At 39.9% G+C, this 14,561-nt stretch overlaps 2 long non-coding RNA genes across 5 annotated transcripts in view; one reads left to right on the top strand and one right to left on the bottom strand.

Annotated features, from left to right (window-relative positions):
- Window positions 1-14,561, top strand: part of LOC110257213 — a 77,090-nt gene that overhangs the window by 45,497 nt on the left and 17,032 nt on the right. For 3 of the 4 annotated variants that reach the window (XR_002339509.1, XR_002339507.1, XR_002339508.1), the window contains exons 3-4: window positions 10,541-10,599; window positions 12,488-13,742. This is a non-coding gene — a long non-coding RNA (uncharacterized LOC110257213). The remainder of the gene's footprint in view (window positions 1-10,540; window positions 10,600-12,487; window positions 13,743-14,561) is intronic. The other variant, XR_002339510.1, reaches the window with a different exon arrangement.
- LOC102167681 overlaps window positions 10,945-14,561 on the bottom strand; it is a 238,825-nt gene continuing 235,208 nt past the window's right edge. The window contains exon 9 of the long non-coding RNA XR_002339506.1: window positions 10,945-13,780. This is a non-coding gene — a long non-coding RNA (uncharacterized LOC102167681). The remainder of the gene's footprint in view (window positions 13,781-14,561) is intronic.

Genomic DNA, 14,561 nt, shown 5'->3' with positions numbered 1-14,561 from the left:
TTGTAGTATAATATGAAGTCAGGTGCATAATTCCTCCAGCTTTCTTTCTCAAGATTGTTTGGCTATTTGGGATCTTTTGTGTTTCCATACAAATTAAAAAAAATTTTTTTGTTCTAAGTTCTGTGAAAAATGCCCATTGGTATTTGATAGGAATTCTGTTGAATCTGTTGATTGCTTTGGGTAATAAAGTTATTTTAACAATAGTGATTCTTCCAGTCCAAGAACATGGTATAGCATTCCATTTGTGTTACCTTCAGTTTCTTTCATTAGGTTATTTTGGTTTTCAGACTCTAGGTCTTTTGCCTCCCTACATATGTTTATTCCTAGGTATTTTATTATTTTGATGTGATGGTAAATGGGATTGTTTCCTTGATTTCTCTTTCTGGTCTTTCTTTGTTAGTGTATAGGAATGCAAGAGATTTCTGTGTGTTAATTTTGTACCTGCAACTTACTGAATTTATCAATGAGCTCTAGTAGCTTTCTGGCAGCATCTTTAGGATTTTTCCATATATGGTATCATGTCATCTCCAAACAGTAACAGTTTTACTTCTTCTTTACCAGTTTGTATTCCTTCTAGTTCTTTTTCTTCTCTGATTGCTGTGGCTAGGACTTCCAAAACTAGGTTGAATAAAAGTGACAAGAGTGGACATCCTTGTCGTGTTTTTGATCTTAGAGGAAATGCTTGCAGCTTTTCACTGTTGAGTATGATGTTAGCTGTGGGTTTGTTATAGATGGCCTTTATTATGTTGAGGTAGGTTCCTTCTATGCCCACTTTCTGGAGAATTTTTTAATCAGAAGTGTGCATTGAATTTTGTCAGGAGTTTTTTCTGCATCTATTGAGATGATCCTATGGTTTTTATCCTTCAGTGTATTAATGTGGTGTATCACACTGATTTATTTGTGAATATTGAAGAATCCTTGCATCCCTGGGATACACCTCACTTGATCATGGTGTATGATCCTTTTAATGTGTTGTTGGATTTGGTTTACAGTATTTTGTTGAGGATTTTACCATCTGTGTGTATTAGTGATATTGGCCTGTATTTTCTTTTTTGGGGTTTGGTATCTTTGTCTGGTTTTGCTATCAGGGTGATGGTGGCCTCATAGAATGAGTTTGGGAGTGTTCCTTTATCTGCAATTTTTAGTTTCAGAAGGGTAAGTATTAATTCCTCTCTAAATATTTGATAGAATTCAACTCTGAAGCCATCTCTGGTCCTGGACTTTTGTTTGTTGGAAAATTTTAAATCACAGATTCAATTTCATTATTTGCAATTGGTCTGTTCATTTTTCTGTTTCTTCCTGGTTCATTCTTGGGAGATTGCATCTTTCTAAGAATTTGTCTATTCCTTCCAGATTGTTCATTTTATTGGCATATAATTGCTTGTAGTCTTATGGTCCTTTGTATTTCTATTGTCTCTTGTAACATCTCCTTTTTAACTTCTAATTTTATTGATTTGAGCCCTCTCTTTTCTTCTTGATGAATCTGGCTAAGGGTTTATCAATTTTGCCTCTCTTTTCAAAGAACCAGCTTTTAGTTTTATTGATCTTTTCCTTTGTTTCCCTAGCATCTATATCATTTATTTCTGCTCTGATCTTTACAATTTCTTTTCTTTTACTGACTTTGGGTTTTGTTTGTTCTTCATTCTCTAATTGCTTTAAGTGTATGGTTAGATTTTTCCTGTTTCCTGAGGTAAGCTTGTTATCACTATAAACTTTCTTCTTAGAATTGCTTTTGCAGTGTCCCTTAGGTTTCGGATTTCTGTGTTCTCATTTTCATTTCTCTAGTTAATTTTTTATTTCTAATTTGATTTCTTTAATTACCCATTGGTTATTTAGTAACATATTGTTTGGCCTCAAGTGTTTGTGTTTCCTCACAATTTTTTTTCTTATTGCTAATTTCTAATATCATAGCATTGTGGTCAGAAAAGATGCTTGATCTGAGTTCAATTTTCTTAAATTTATTGAGGTTTGCCTTGTGACCCAGCATGTGATGTGTCCTGGAGAATGTTCCATGTACACTTGTATTCTCCTGCTTGTGGTTGGAACATGCTATAAATATCAACATCCAACTGGCCCAATATGTCATGTATTTCATGTGTTTCCTTATTGCTTTTCTGTCTGGATGATCTGTCTATTGATGTAAGTGGGATATTAAAGTCCCGCACTGTTATCATGTTACTGTCAGCTTCTCCTTTTATGGCTCTTAGCAGTTGCCTTATATATTGATGTGCTCCTATGTTGGGTGCATATATAATTGTTGATCATTATATAGTGTCCTTTGTCTCTTGTAACTATCTTTATTTTAAAGTCTGTTTTGTCTGATGAGTATTGCTACTGCAGCTTTCTTTGATTTCCATTTGCATGGAATAAATTTTTCCATTCCCTCACTTTCAGGCCATGTGTGTCCCTAGATCTGAAGTGGGTCTCTTTCAGACAGCAAATGTATGGGTCTTGCTTTTGTATACATTTAGTCAATCTGTGTCTTTTGGATGGAGCACTTAATCTATTTACATTTAAGGAAATTATCAACATATGTTTTTATTGCCATTGTGTTGTTTTATTTTTGTAGGTCTTTTTTATTCCTTTCCTCTTTTGTTCTCTTCTGACTTGATAACTATGTTTAGTGTTGTGTTTGGATTCCTTTTATATCTTTTGTTTGTCTATCTAGTAGGTTTTTAGGTTTATGGTTACCATGAGGTTTCAATATAGCAATCTATATATGTACACAATTGTTTTAAGTTGCTGGTCTTCAATTTCAAATAAATCTCAAATATCCTTTTCTCATGATTACTGATTTAGATATTGTATTTGTCTATGGGTGATTCCTACCTTTGCTTTACTTTTGCCTTTATTGGTGAGCTTTCCCATTTGGAATTTCTTGTTTCTGGTTGTGGCCTTTTCTTTTCTACCTAGAAAAGTTCTTTTAGCATTTATTGTAAAGCTGGTTTGATGATGCTAAATTCTCTTAGCTTTTGCTTGCCTGTAAAGCATTTGATTTCTCTGTCAAATCTGAACAAAAGCCTTGCTGGGTAGAGTATTCTTTGCTGTAGGTTTTTCCTTTCATCACTTTAAATATATCATGCCACTCCCTGCTGGCCTGTAGAGTTTCTGCCTAAAAAATCAGCTGATAACATAACAAGGATTCCCTTGTATGTTATTTGCTGCTTTTCCCTCATTGCTTTTAATATTTTCTCTTTGCCTTTAATTTTTGTAAGTTTTATTACTATGTGTCTTAGCATATTCCTCCTTGGATTAATCCTGTATAGGACTCTCTGTGCTTCCTGAACTGGGTTAACTGTTTCTTTTCATATGTTAGGGAAATTTTATCCTCAAATATTATCTCAGGCCCTTTCTCTTTCCTCCTAGGACTCCTGTAATACAAACATTCGTGCATTTGACATTGTCCTAGAGTTTTCTTTAACTGTCCTTGGTTCTTTTATTCTTTTTTCTGTTTCAAGGCAGTAATTTCAACCACTCTAGCACACTTATTTGTTCTTCTGCCTCATTTATTATGAAATTGATTCCTTCTAGTATATTTTTCATTTCAGTTATTGTATTCCTCAACTGTTTGGCTGTTATGTTTTCTGTTTGTTGAAAACTTCTTTAAAAAAAAAAGACTTGGTGTTCCTGTTGTGGCTCAGTGGTTAACAAATCCAACTAAGAACCATGAGGTTGCGGGTTCCATCCCTGGCCTTGCTCAATGGGTTAAGGATCCAGTGTTGCCGTGAGCTGTGATGTAGGTCACAGATGTGGCTTGGATCCCACGTTGCTGTGGCTGTGGTATAGGCCAGCAGCTGCAGGTCTGATTTGACCCCTAGCCTGGGAACCTCCATATGTCATGGGAGCAGCCCAAGAAATGGCAAAAAGACAAAAAAAAAAAAAAAAAACCCAAAACAAAAAAAACTTCTTTGACTTCTCTGTGCATCCATTCTTTTCCCAAGTTCTTGAATCATCTTTTTTTTTATTTTTTATTTTTTTTTTATTTTTAATTAAAAATGTTTTTTTTTTGTCTTTTTAGGGCCACACCTGCAGCATATGGAGGATCCCAGGCCAGGGATTGAATCAGATTTACAGCTGCCAGCCTACACCGCAGCCACAGCAATGCCAGATCTGAGCCACATCTGCAACCTACACCACAGATCATGGCAATGCTGGATCCTTAACCCACTGAGCGAGGTCAGGGATTGAGCCTGCGTCCTAGTGTATACAGTCATATTTGTTTCTGCCGAGCCATGACTGGAACTCCTGGATCATATTTATGATCACTACTCTGAACTCTTTCTCAGGTAGATTGCCTGTCTCCATGTCAGTTAGTTGTTCTTCTGGGGTTTTATTTTGTTTCTTCTTTTGGAATTTATTTTTATGCCATCACATAAATTCTGTCTAAATTTCTATTTGTATTTTTATGTATGTGAAAGGTTAGTGATGTTTCACAAGCTTAGAGAAATGGCCCTCTGTAGGGGATGTCTTATGTGTCCCAGCAGTACTCTTTCCTCTTGTCACCCAAAGTCCAGAGACCAGCTGGTCCCAGGTTAGGTTTCATGATTTGGGGGCTTTGGCGGGGCGGGGGGGAGGGCTGTGCCCAAGGCATGCAAAAGTTCCTAGGCCAAGGACCAAACTCATATCACAGCTGTAACCAGCCACAGCAATGGCAACATGGGATCCTTAACCCACTGACCCATGAGAGAACTCCCCAGGGGAGGTTCTGACCTGTGTTTTTGGACTCAGTTCCATAGGATGTGGAAATCTAATTGTCTTCTTTTGTTTGCCCTCTGGTGGGCGTGAGGCTGGTCTAGAGCCTTGTGCAGGCTTCCTGGTGGGAGGGTCCAGTTCCTGCCCAGTGGTGGGTGAAGCTGGGTATTGGCCCTCTTCATGACAGGCCATGCCAAGGGGCATGTCTAGAGGTGGCTCTGGGCTCAGGAAATCTTTAGGTAGTCTATCTGCTAATGGGTGAGGCTGTGTTCCCACGCTATTAATTGTTTAGCTTGAGGCATCCCAGTCTTAAGAGTCTACAGGGTATTGGGTGAGGCAAGGTTTTGATGATAATTACCCAAGCAAGATATTTGCTTCCATAAAGTGTTCAAATAGAAAAACACTCGCAGATAACTTGCACCATCAGCTTTTCTGACTCTGCAGAGAGCCACAGATACCCTTGTTTCCCCACAGCACCCTGCAAGACCAGCAGGTATGTCTGACTCAAGTTCCTATTAAGTCACCAGTTTCTCGTGTGCATAAGATCTTGGGTGTGCCCTCCAGGAGTGGAGCTCTCTTTCCCCTAGTCCTGAGGATCTCCTGTGTTTTAACCCTTCTGGCCTTCAAAGCTATATGCTCTGTGGTGGCTCCTCCTCTCAGTGGCAGTCTCCAGGCTGGGGATCCTGAGCTGCTGTGAGAGAACTTCTCTGACGTAATTATTCTCCAGTTTGTGGGTCACCACCCTCCCTAGGGTGGGGAGGGAATGGGATTTGATTATATTGTGAGTGCACCCCTCCCACCTCTTGTTGTGGTTTCTTTGTCTCTGGATATAGAATATCTTTTTTGGTTTGTTCCAGTATTTTTTGTTAGTGGTTCTTCAGCAGTTTACTGTGTTTTGCTATTCTTATGGGATGAGGTGTGCTCAAGTTCCTTCCACTCTGCCATCTTTTTCCAGATCCTTCTAAAGGTATTTTTGACTTGGTATAGTTTTAACTTATGAGTGGTTTATTGAGACATAACCCCATAGTAAGCTGAGAAAGATCTATATTACTCTTTGGTCACAATCAAGTCATATGGTCTCACCTATCTAGGTGGGCTGGGAAATGCAGTCTCTGGCTGAGCAGTCACTTCACCTTCTGATTACAAATCAAAACTGAAAGGAGAAGTTTGGTGGAGAGATAGTGGGTCTCAGCCATGTCCCTAAACCTGATTTTTCTGTTATAGGACATGACAAGCTTTGTCCTCCCCTTAGGGTCTCTGCTCTTCTTTTTGCATGAAATGCATTCCCCACATGCTTAGCTCCCTCTCATCTTATAAAGAGTGGTTTAAATGACACTTCTTTCCTTTGTGTCCTACATAGAATAAGCTTCCCTCTTCAATATTTTTAACTGCTGCTCCTTATTTCTTTCAAATGTAACACTTAGTATAAATCGTACTTATAAGTCATTGTTTTTCACTGCCTCTGTTGCTCAAAGTGTAAGCTCCACGAAGGCATGATTGTGTGAATCTTGTTCATCATTTTATTCTTGCATGGGAGATAAAGGACACAGCCAATATAAGAAACACAGACCAGTCAAGCTTTTGGCTAGTAGTGCCCTAAGAGACTTTGGAACCAGAGAGGCTTGTGTATTTTCTATATTATCCCCAAATGGATCAACTCATTGTAAGCAAACCATTTCTAATAGTCTGTTAAAAATGACTCAGTAGGTGGGAACTTCCCTCTGCATGGGTTTACGGTCCCAGCTCTGGGAAGACGTTAGCATCTCCCCAGCATCTTTTACAGAGAGCAATGAAATAAAGAAATTAAATTGTTCTATGGGCCTCCAGAGTAAATGTCTTGTAAAGTTCCAGAGTGGGGAAAGGATAGCAGCAATTGTTGGCCATTGTGTTTTCCCCTTATGCAGAGGTGTTGGGAGACTTTACAAAGGGCAGTGAAATTGGCAAGATTTGCTCAGTCCTGTGACCTCTTGGGCCGGGATAGAGAAATGCCAAACTGATCCAGGACTGAGTAAGAGCAGAGGCCATGGTATCATCTTCAGTAAAGAAGTAGTGGCTTCAGTGGGTCACTGACCCCACACAAACCTCAAGATGAACAAAACAAGAGTGATTTCCTGAGAGCCCAAGGACCTGGTAGACTTTATTTTCCATAGAAAATTGTCATACGTCTGAGAAGGGATCCTATTTTTTTTTTTCTTTTGAATGTACACCTTGTGGAGAGATCTCTGCCATATCCTCTCCTTGTTAAATAAAACACCTTGGAGGAAGCTTGGCAGAATCCAAGTTCGAGAACATCTTTTTGGAAGCCAGAATTGGAATTATAAGTCAAAGGAAAGAAACAGTGCTTCTCCAACTTCATTTTCAGGAAGGCATTTGTCTTCATCACTCTCATTTAGACTCTCAGTTTGTGCTTAGGAAAGACAGATGTGTCCTGCAGGTCTCTCCTCCCTCACATGATGAAGGTGGCAGTGCATCATATCTGGCTTGTGAACAAACACGGAATATCAGCCTCCATTTCACAAATACATCCATTCACTTGGAGGATTTTTTTTTTCCTCTGGCTGTGGGAGCAAAAATGCCCATTACAGTGTATTCTCCATATCCCCAGGCTTTAATATATCTCAGAGCAGCTCTCCTCAGCATTCCACATTATAAAATCAATCTCTATTTAAGTAAGAAGAGGATATTTATTTCTTAATTTTTTTAATAATGTATTTTGTGATTTGTTATAGCTTCAGTGTTGTATTATTTATTTATTGTGCCTATAGGGTGCACTGCCACTTGGTAATAGAGGAGCTATGGAAACTTGAGACCTAAGCAGAAATGAGTTCAATAATAATGCTACACTCTAGGACTTTATCCAAAATTAACAAAAGAACAAAAGTGCAAGGCAATGATAACCCATCTGACAGCATTTTGGGAGTGTTTGCAAGAGCAACAGTTTTGGAGATTTTAAAGAATGGCAGGAAAGGTAAAATAACGAATGGATTTTTTAAAAATTTAGAATCATTTTGTAAACCTCATAAAACTGGATTTACTATTTCTTTGGGGTGTGTTTGTGTATGTATGTATGTATGCATACTTTTATTTAATGTTTTACTAAGGAAGAAGCTGTCCAGGGATCTGATTGAACTTAAATGTTTCTCCCCATCCTCTTGCATATCATATAAGCAAGAACGGTGATGAACATAGCTTGGGAGAGAAATGCTTTTGCTTTGATTGCAAGGCCTGCTGACAATTTGTTGAAAAAACAGGGAGATCTTCAAATGGAAAAATGGATATTTTAAAAATTCTTATCATTTGTTAAACAGCATAAAATGTGCTTCTTATACTTAATTTTGCCTCCCAAAGTTAAAGTAATAGGAAGTAACTCTATTCTCTTGAAAATTATCTAATGTACTAATGTACCTAGGAATGATGTCATAAAAATTGGGAACATTTAGAGAAAAATCAGGGTTAAATTGACAGGTTTAACTCAAGAAATTTCTACACCTGTGAGACATTACTTAAGCCCTGTTACTAATGACATGATACCAATTAGGACCCATATTCTCCAACAATTTAGATTTCTTTAACTCTCTTATTAATCCTGATATGCATTTCAGGAAAATTATATCATGCTGATGACACCCTTTGACATTAAGCAATAAATAAAGGCAGCAAAGGACAGTTGCCCTTGGTGGAAAGATGCCATCTTTAGTCAGGCAGGCAGTCAGCCAGTCTGTCAACGGCATTTATTGAGTGCATAATGAGAGAGGGTGCCATGAGACAGAGTCAGGGGCGCTGGCCTTGAGGGGCAGCCAGGACAATGATGGAGTCAGAAAAGAAGCAGAGACATGCCCTCGGGAAGCTGGAGCAGCATTGTCTGAGCAAGGGATGGGCCCTTCACTTTCCTGAGCCCCTGCAGCACTGCAGCCCACACACTACTCTTTGGGATTTTTTATCAGGGAGCTCACTGGAGACTCAGTCCTGCAAGGGAAGCAGTCTTAATTTCTCCAAGTCTCAGTCCCTTCAACTGTAAGATGAACCCAAGTGAGTGGTCAAGGTGTGGCAAAGCCAGAGTGGGTGCAGTTCATCCAACTGTGCAGAAGGGCAGGAGGTACTGAAAACTGGCAGGAGAGGGCAGGTGAGCAGAGGAGAGTTTCAGCTACAGCTGTTCAAGGCTCCTTGCCCTTTCAGGCCCATTAAGAAAAGGTCATGTTTCTAATGATGGGCAGAACTATAAAAGTCCTCTTTTTAGGATTTGGTTGAGATGACAAAAGAATCATGATATGCACATTTGGCTCAAGTACATGTTGAGTTCTGTCATATTGGTGTGATTTATGCTAGTGGAAGAAAAAAAATTATGGTTGGATGCCTGTGTAATCTAGTAACTTCTCAGTAGCATAGCAGGGCAGAGCCTGCTGATTCTCCCTTCTGTTTTCTTTCAAGGTGCAGCTTAGGGGTGCTTCTCTTTAATAGACTACAAATCTTCATCCACTTCCTGTGTGTCCTGGAAACAGAACCAACAAAGACAGGGTGGAGCAAAGTCAATCCCCATTGCCTTGTTGTAGAGAAGGTTCTTCCCGTACACTCTCTCTAACCCCATCCTTGGGCTCCTTGGGAATCACAGCACAGAGGAATGTTAACTGGCCTTTGGGAGTAAACAAGAGTCATGAAGTCTTTAGCTATAGCCATAAGAAGCTATAGAGTTTGGTTTAATGATAAAAGATGGTTGAAAAAGAATATATGTGTGTGTGTATGACTGGGTCATTCTGCTATACAGTAGAAATTGACACAACACTGTAAATCAACTATAATGGAAAAAATTATTTCAAAAAATTTTTTAAAATTTTAATTAAAAAAAGGAAGATGGTTCAATCTTAACAAAAGCACAAATGGAAATTTTGGTTTTTCTTTTTCATTCAAGTGACTGATTTGGAAGAGGTAGAGTTGGGGCAGAATGACTAGTAAGACAAACTCAGAGTTCCTGTTGTGGCTTAGCAGGTTAAAGACCCAACATTGTTGACGTGAGGATGCAGATTCCATCCCCGCCCTCGCTCAGTGGGTTAAGGATCAGGCATTACCATAAGCTGTGGTACAGGTTGCAGATGTGGCTCGGATCTGGTGTGGCTGTGGCTTTGGCATAGGCAACGGCTGTGGCTCTGATCTGATCCTCGGCCTGGGAATGTCCATATGCCTCAGGTGCCACTGTAAAAAGGAAAAAAAAAAAAAAAGACTCAGACTAAGGAAGTCAAGTCATGGCTCACACGTATGGAAAGGGAGGTCGTCAAAAGATCGGTATGACATGGTCACCTTTGTCTGCTGGAAGACTTAAATACAGAATGCTCTTTTTGTTTGTTTCCAAATACAGTATTTCCAAATAAATTTCTTCCCAAGTAGATAGGCTTACATTTCAGTATGATTATGACATTTCTTCACTTAACAAATGCATGTGAATCATCTACCATAAGTCAAATAGAACACTGGGTCCTGCGGATTTAAAAAAGACTGTCTAGCCCCTGTCCTGAAGAAGCGCCATCACTGGAGAGAAGCAGGTGTAGAGAAGAGCACAGAACACAGTGTGATAGCCAGGTATGGCAGGGGTGTGGACACGGTCCCATGGCTGTCCAGTGGAGGCCATGTGTACATGGCAAACATGTACACTATTACTCTAGAGCGTTGTGAAACAAAGGGAATGATTTCGTGGCTTGAGGGCCTGTGGAAAATATTCCAGTTTTAAAGTGCGAGGTCTCATGCCTTAGAAGATAGGACAGTCGCTGGGCAGTTTGTGTGGCAGTGGGATGGGACAGGCTTGGAGATGTGGGAAGTGAAGTTCCTCAAAGGCTGACTGTCCATTTTTCCACTGCAGGCCTTCCAACTGAGAATGGAGAAACATTCCCGATTTCACAGGGCATGTGGAATCAGAGGGTAAGCCTAACTTAATCCCTGAATGATAAAAGTTGCCATGGTCACAAGAGGACAGAAAGGTAAACCATTGATCAGAACCCTGAGGGGCCAATAGGAAGGGAATAGATGGGATAATATACAAAGCCTATCCAAGCTTTCAGGGATGAAGTGAATTTTGATCCACTGAACCATGATTTTAATGGATTCAGAAATTTGACTCATTAGAGTAGCCCTATGGATAAAATAAAGGCATTCTCTTTGAAGTAAAAGACAACCTGAATCAAGTCACATTAGTTTCTTGAAAACAGAACATCACTAGAGGCAGTGATAAGCAAAATGAAAGAAGGAACATTGGAGGATCTTAAGTGTTCGTTTTTCTTTGTTTTATAATAGAAAATTTCAAACGTAATCAGAAATAGAGGAGCTAGTATAGTCAATGCTCATGTACTCACCACCAGCTTCAGTAATTTCATGAGTTCATGCCCAAGCATGTTTCATTCATACCACCCCATTTTCCACCTCCATGCCACCCCCACCAGTCCAGGAATTAGGATGGGAATGTTGAATGTGAGTTCAGGACCAGGCATATCAATTAAAAGTGGTAAGAAAGGAGGGATTTGAGCCAATTAGAGGTTTTTCCAGGTGGCACCAAGTGAGGCAGGGACATCTGCATCCCTACAAGTGTTTGTTCCTTTGCCTGCTACCAAGCTTTTTGTTTCTTTTCAGTACCTAGAGCTGGAGATTACAGGAAGTAGAGTACACTTGGAATTGGTGCTTTCTGCTCTTCTTTTCAGGACTGTATCTGAAAAGAAGGTGGGACCTAGGGAGAGAGGAAAGATGGAAAGAGAAAGATAAGACTGAGGAGCCCAGTACAGTAATTAGGCTTGCAAGTGGCCATCCCAGCTGTTGGAAGACTGGGACAACTTGCTGCACTCCCAGCTCCCCCTCCAGCTTTTATTCCCTCCACCCTCCATCAGGAAGGGCTGAACCACTGCCAGTTCCCCAGTAATCCTCAGTGTCTCTCAATTCCAGGTTTTTTCAAATGCTGCCATTCAGCTATGAATGCTACTCCTTCCCTTTTATACCACCTCCATTACAAGGTCCCTTGGTGCCCCAGGTCTGGGTGGAGTGCCCATCCAATGTCCTCCCCAGCTTCTTGCACTCATGCCTACTGGAGCACTTCCCATGTTGTGGAGCTCCCTGTTCTGTCGCTTTTCTTCTCAACAGACTGTGGACTCTATAGGGACAAGACTGTGATGGTTTTGTTGCTGTATCCTCTTGTATATCAAGTTCTAAGCATGCAGGAGTGAAAATAAGCTGAAAATGAAATACGTAGGATATACAATAATGCATATACAAGAGTAAGGGAATGACTTGGGGCTTCCTTGGTGGGAATTAGACAATAGGTGACACTTTTTCTGAGAACAAAAGCCACCTCAAAATTAGGGCACACTGTGTGTGAGCTGAGTTTGAGCCCTCACTAGTCGCTCCGTCATCTGTCTTTTTGCAGTGAACAAACTGCCAAACTGCTACAGACATGGAAGGATTTTTATACCAGTGGTTCTCAACTCTGACCACAAGTCAGAAAAACCTGGTCACTCTTTGAAAATATCCCTGTCCAAGCCCTAGTCTCATAGATTCAATTCATCCTGGGGCATTAGTTTATTTTTAAAGCACACCCCCCTGCCAGGTATCATGCCCTGGGCTAATTACAGCTTTAGACTACCAATATGAACATCTCAAATGAGGCTCTATTGCAGATGAGTGTTTGTATCATATACACATGTGTCAACATGCCAATGGGTCCATATTCCAGCTGCAATGCTAATGCCAATACCAAACACTGGTGCTTCTAGATTAACTGCCAGGAGCTACTGCCTTTAACAAACACCCTTCTCTGGATGTCCAGGTATGCCTCATGACTCATCCCTCCTCTAGAAGGGAGCTAAGAGGCAACTGAACATCCACCCAGGACTGCAACTCAAGATTGTGGAAGCAAGAGTTCTAAAGTAAGTCCTGCTCAAACCTAGCTGTGCAACCTTCAGAAAGCTCCTTTACAATTCCTTGCTTCATCTACCTTGACTATAAAATTAAACTGATGGTATAGACCTGCTTGCCAGAAATGTCATAAGATTTAATGAACAAATAATTGTAAAGTGCTCCATAAATACAAATTGTTGTGCAACTACTAAATAACTTAATTGTGTAAAATTCCATAGAAACTATCCTGTTCCTTTGGGTTTTTTTTTAAATCACTATTTATTTGATTTATGCATGCAAGACAGCGTTTGCCTAAAAACCCTTTCTTACACGTGTATTCCCTTTGATTTATTCTCTTTCACTCTGCCAGCACACAGCCTGACATATGTATAAAGGATTTGCAAGAAAAATCACTTAATGCATAGCATTTCCTTTGTTGTGACTGTCTTATCACGAACTGTTATAGTTGTCACTTATTCTCAGAATTGTTTGTCTAGTTTTCGCTCAGGCTTATAAATACTCACCTTGGACATGGTTTATAGACAGTGTAGGGAAAACAAATACATATGCTGGAATAGTCAACTTAGATTTATTCTTACTTAAGGAAAAAAAGGCTTAAAGTTTTAATGTGTGCTTGATAAGCTATAATTCAGCCTGAAAGATGCAAGCGGTTTATACTTACTCTCCTGGGTAAGCTCGACATTTATGGTTTCAACTCTTCTCAGTACCTCTTCAGTAGGTTATGCCTTTCCCAGAAGGACTGATCTCAAAGCACAATTTCCAAGAATGCTATTACCAGAAAAATGGGGACTTTTAACCAACTATATACTGTAGAAGAGTGGAACATGAGGGTCTCAAGAATTCGAGTGTTTATGAAGTACCACGAATGGGCTCAGCTACTAACATACTTGATGCTGCTCAGAATGCCAGTCCTTTGAAAATCTGTGAAGTAGAAAGTTTGCCCTTGGTGCCCCTAAATCTCTTGACTTCAACCTCCATTCCTGGAATGTTACCTTTCCTATGCCTGAGGAAAGTCATCCAGTTTTACCGGGCAAGGTCTTGGGTGTACTCTTTGGAGAAGACTCGAGAGCTTTGTATGAAAGCAGGAAGCCCGTCTCATCACCAGGGATGCAGCAGCTCACTGCGGTTTGGAGTCACCAGACTCAGCTTTGCCTCACTCAGAGGTATGTCACTTCATTTTTCTGAGCCTCATCTTCCTAATCTGTGAGATGAAGATACAAGTGCCCAATAGGATTACCATAGGGACAAATGACATGAGATGTCTAATACAGTGTCAAACACACAAAAGGAATTATTCAAAGGTCTGCTAAATCCAAATTATAAAATGCCCGGGATCTTAACCCACAGAGAAGAGCTACATTAAAATGAAAGCCAGGGTAGTATATTGTAAAGGAAAACGATAAACTTTGGTTTCAGGAGAGCTATATACCCTTCCCTGCCACTACCTCTCTGGGTGACTTTGGGTGAGTTACTTCTTCCACTCATTGTTCCCTAGACTGGAGAATAAAGTTAATGGTGTCCATCTCACAGGGTACCAAGGTACTGTTTAATACTATTAAATAAAATAAGTGAATCCTCAGAGAATTGGAAGGTTCAGTAGAATCAATGACAATGATTTTCATTCATTTTTTTGGGGGGAAATAACTCTCCAGTTGTCTTTCAACCAGTGATGGATTAGACATTAAAAATAGTGGTGTCCTTACAGAACTTGGAAACCCTTTATTGACTATGAAAAGGGTCTAATGAAAAGACTCTTACTAGTTACTCTTCTGTAGTCATAAGATACATGGATAAAATACTTTTATACAAGGCTGGTGTTCCTCTCGCTAAGACATTACACAGCAGCACTGATTAAGGCCCTCTGAGTGACTTGCAAGACTTTCATAGCATGTTAATAGCTTAAGTTTCCTTCATGATTACTAATTTCATATGACTTCATGGGATGATTACATATTTATGTATTATTTATTATGCAAATCTAG

Source organism: Sus scrofa, chromosome 16 (assembly GCF_000003025.6).
Source record: "Sus scrofa isolate TJ Tabasco breed Duroc chromosome 16, Sscrofa11.1, whole genome shotgun sequence".
Classification (NCBI taxonomy): Eukaryota; Metazoa; Chordata; class Mammalia; order Artiodactyla; family Suidae; genus Sus; species Sus scrofa.
This window is presented reverse-complemented; position numbering and strand designations above follow the sequence as displayed.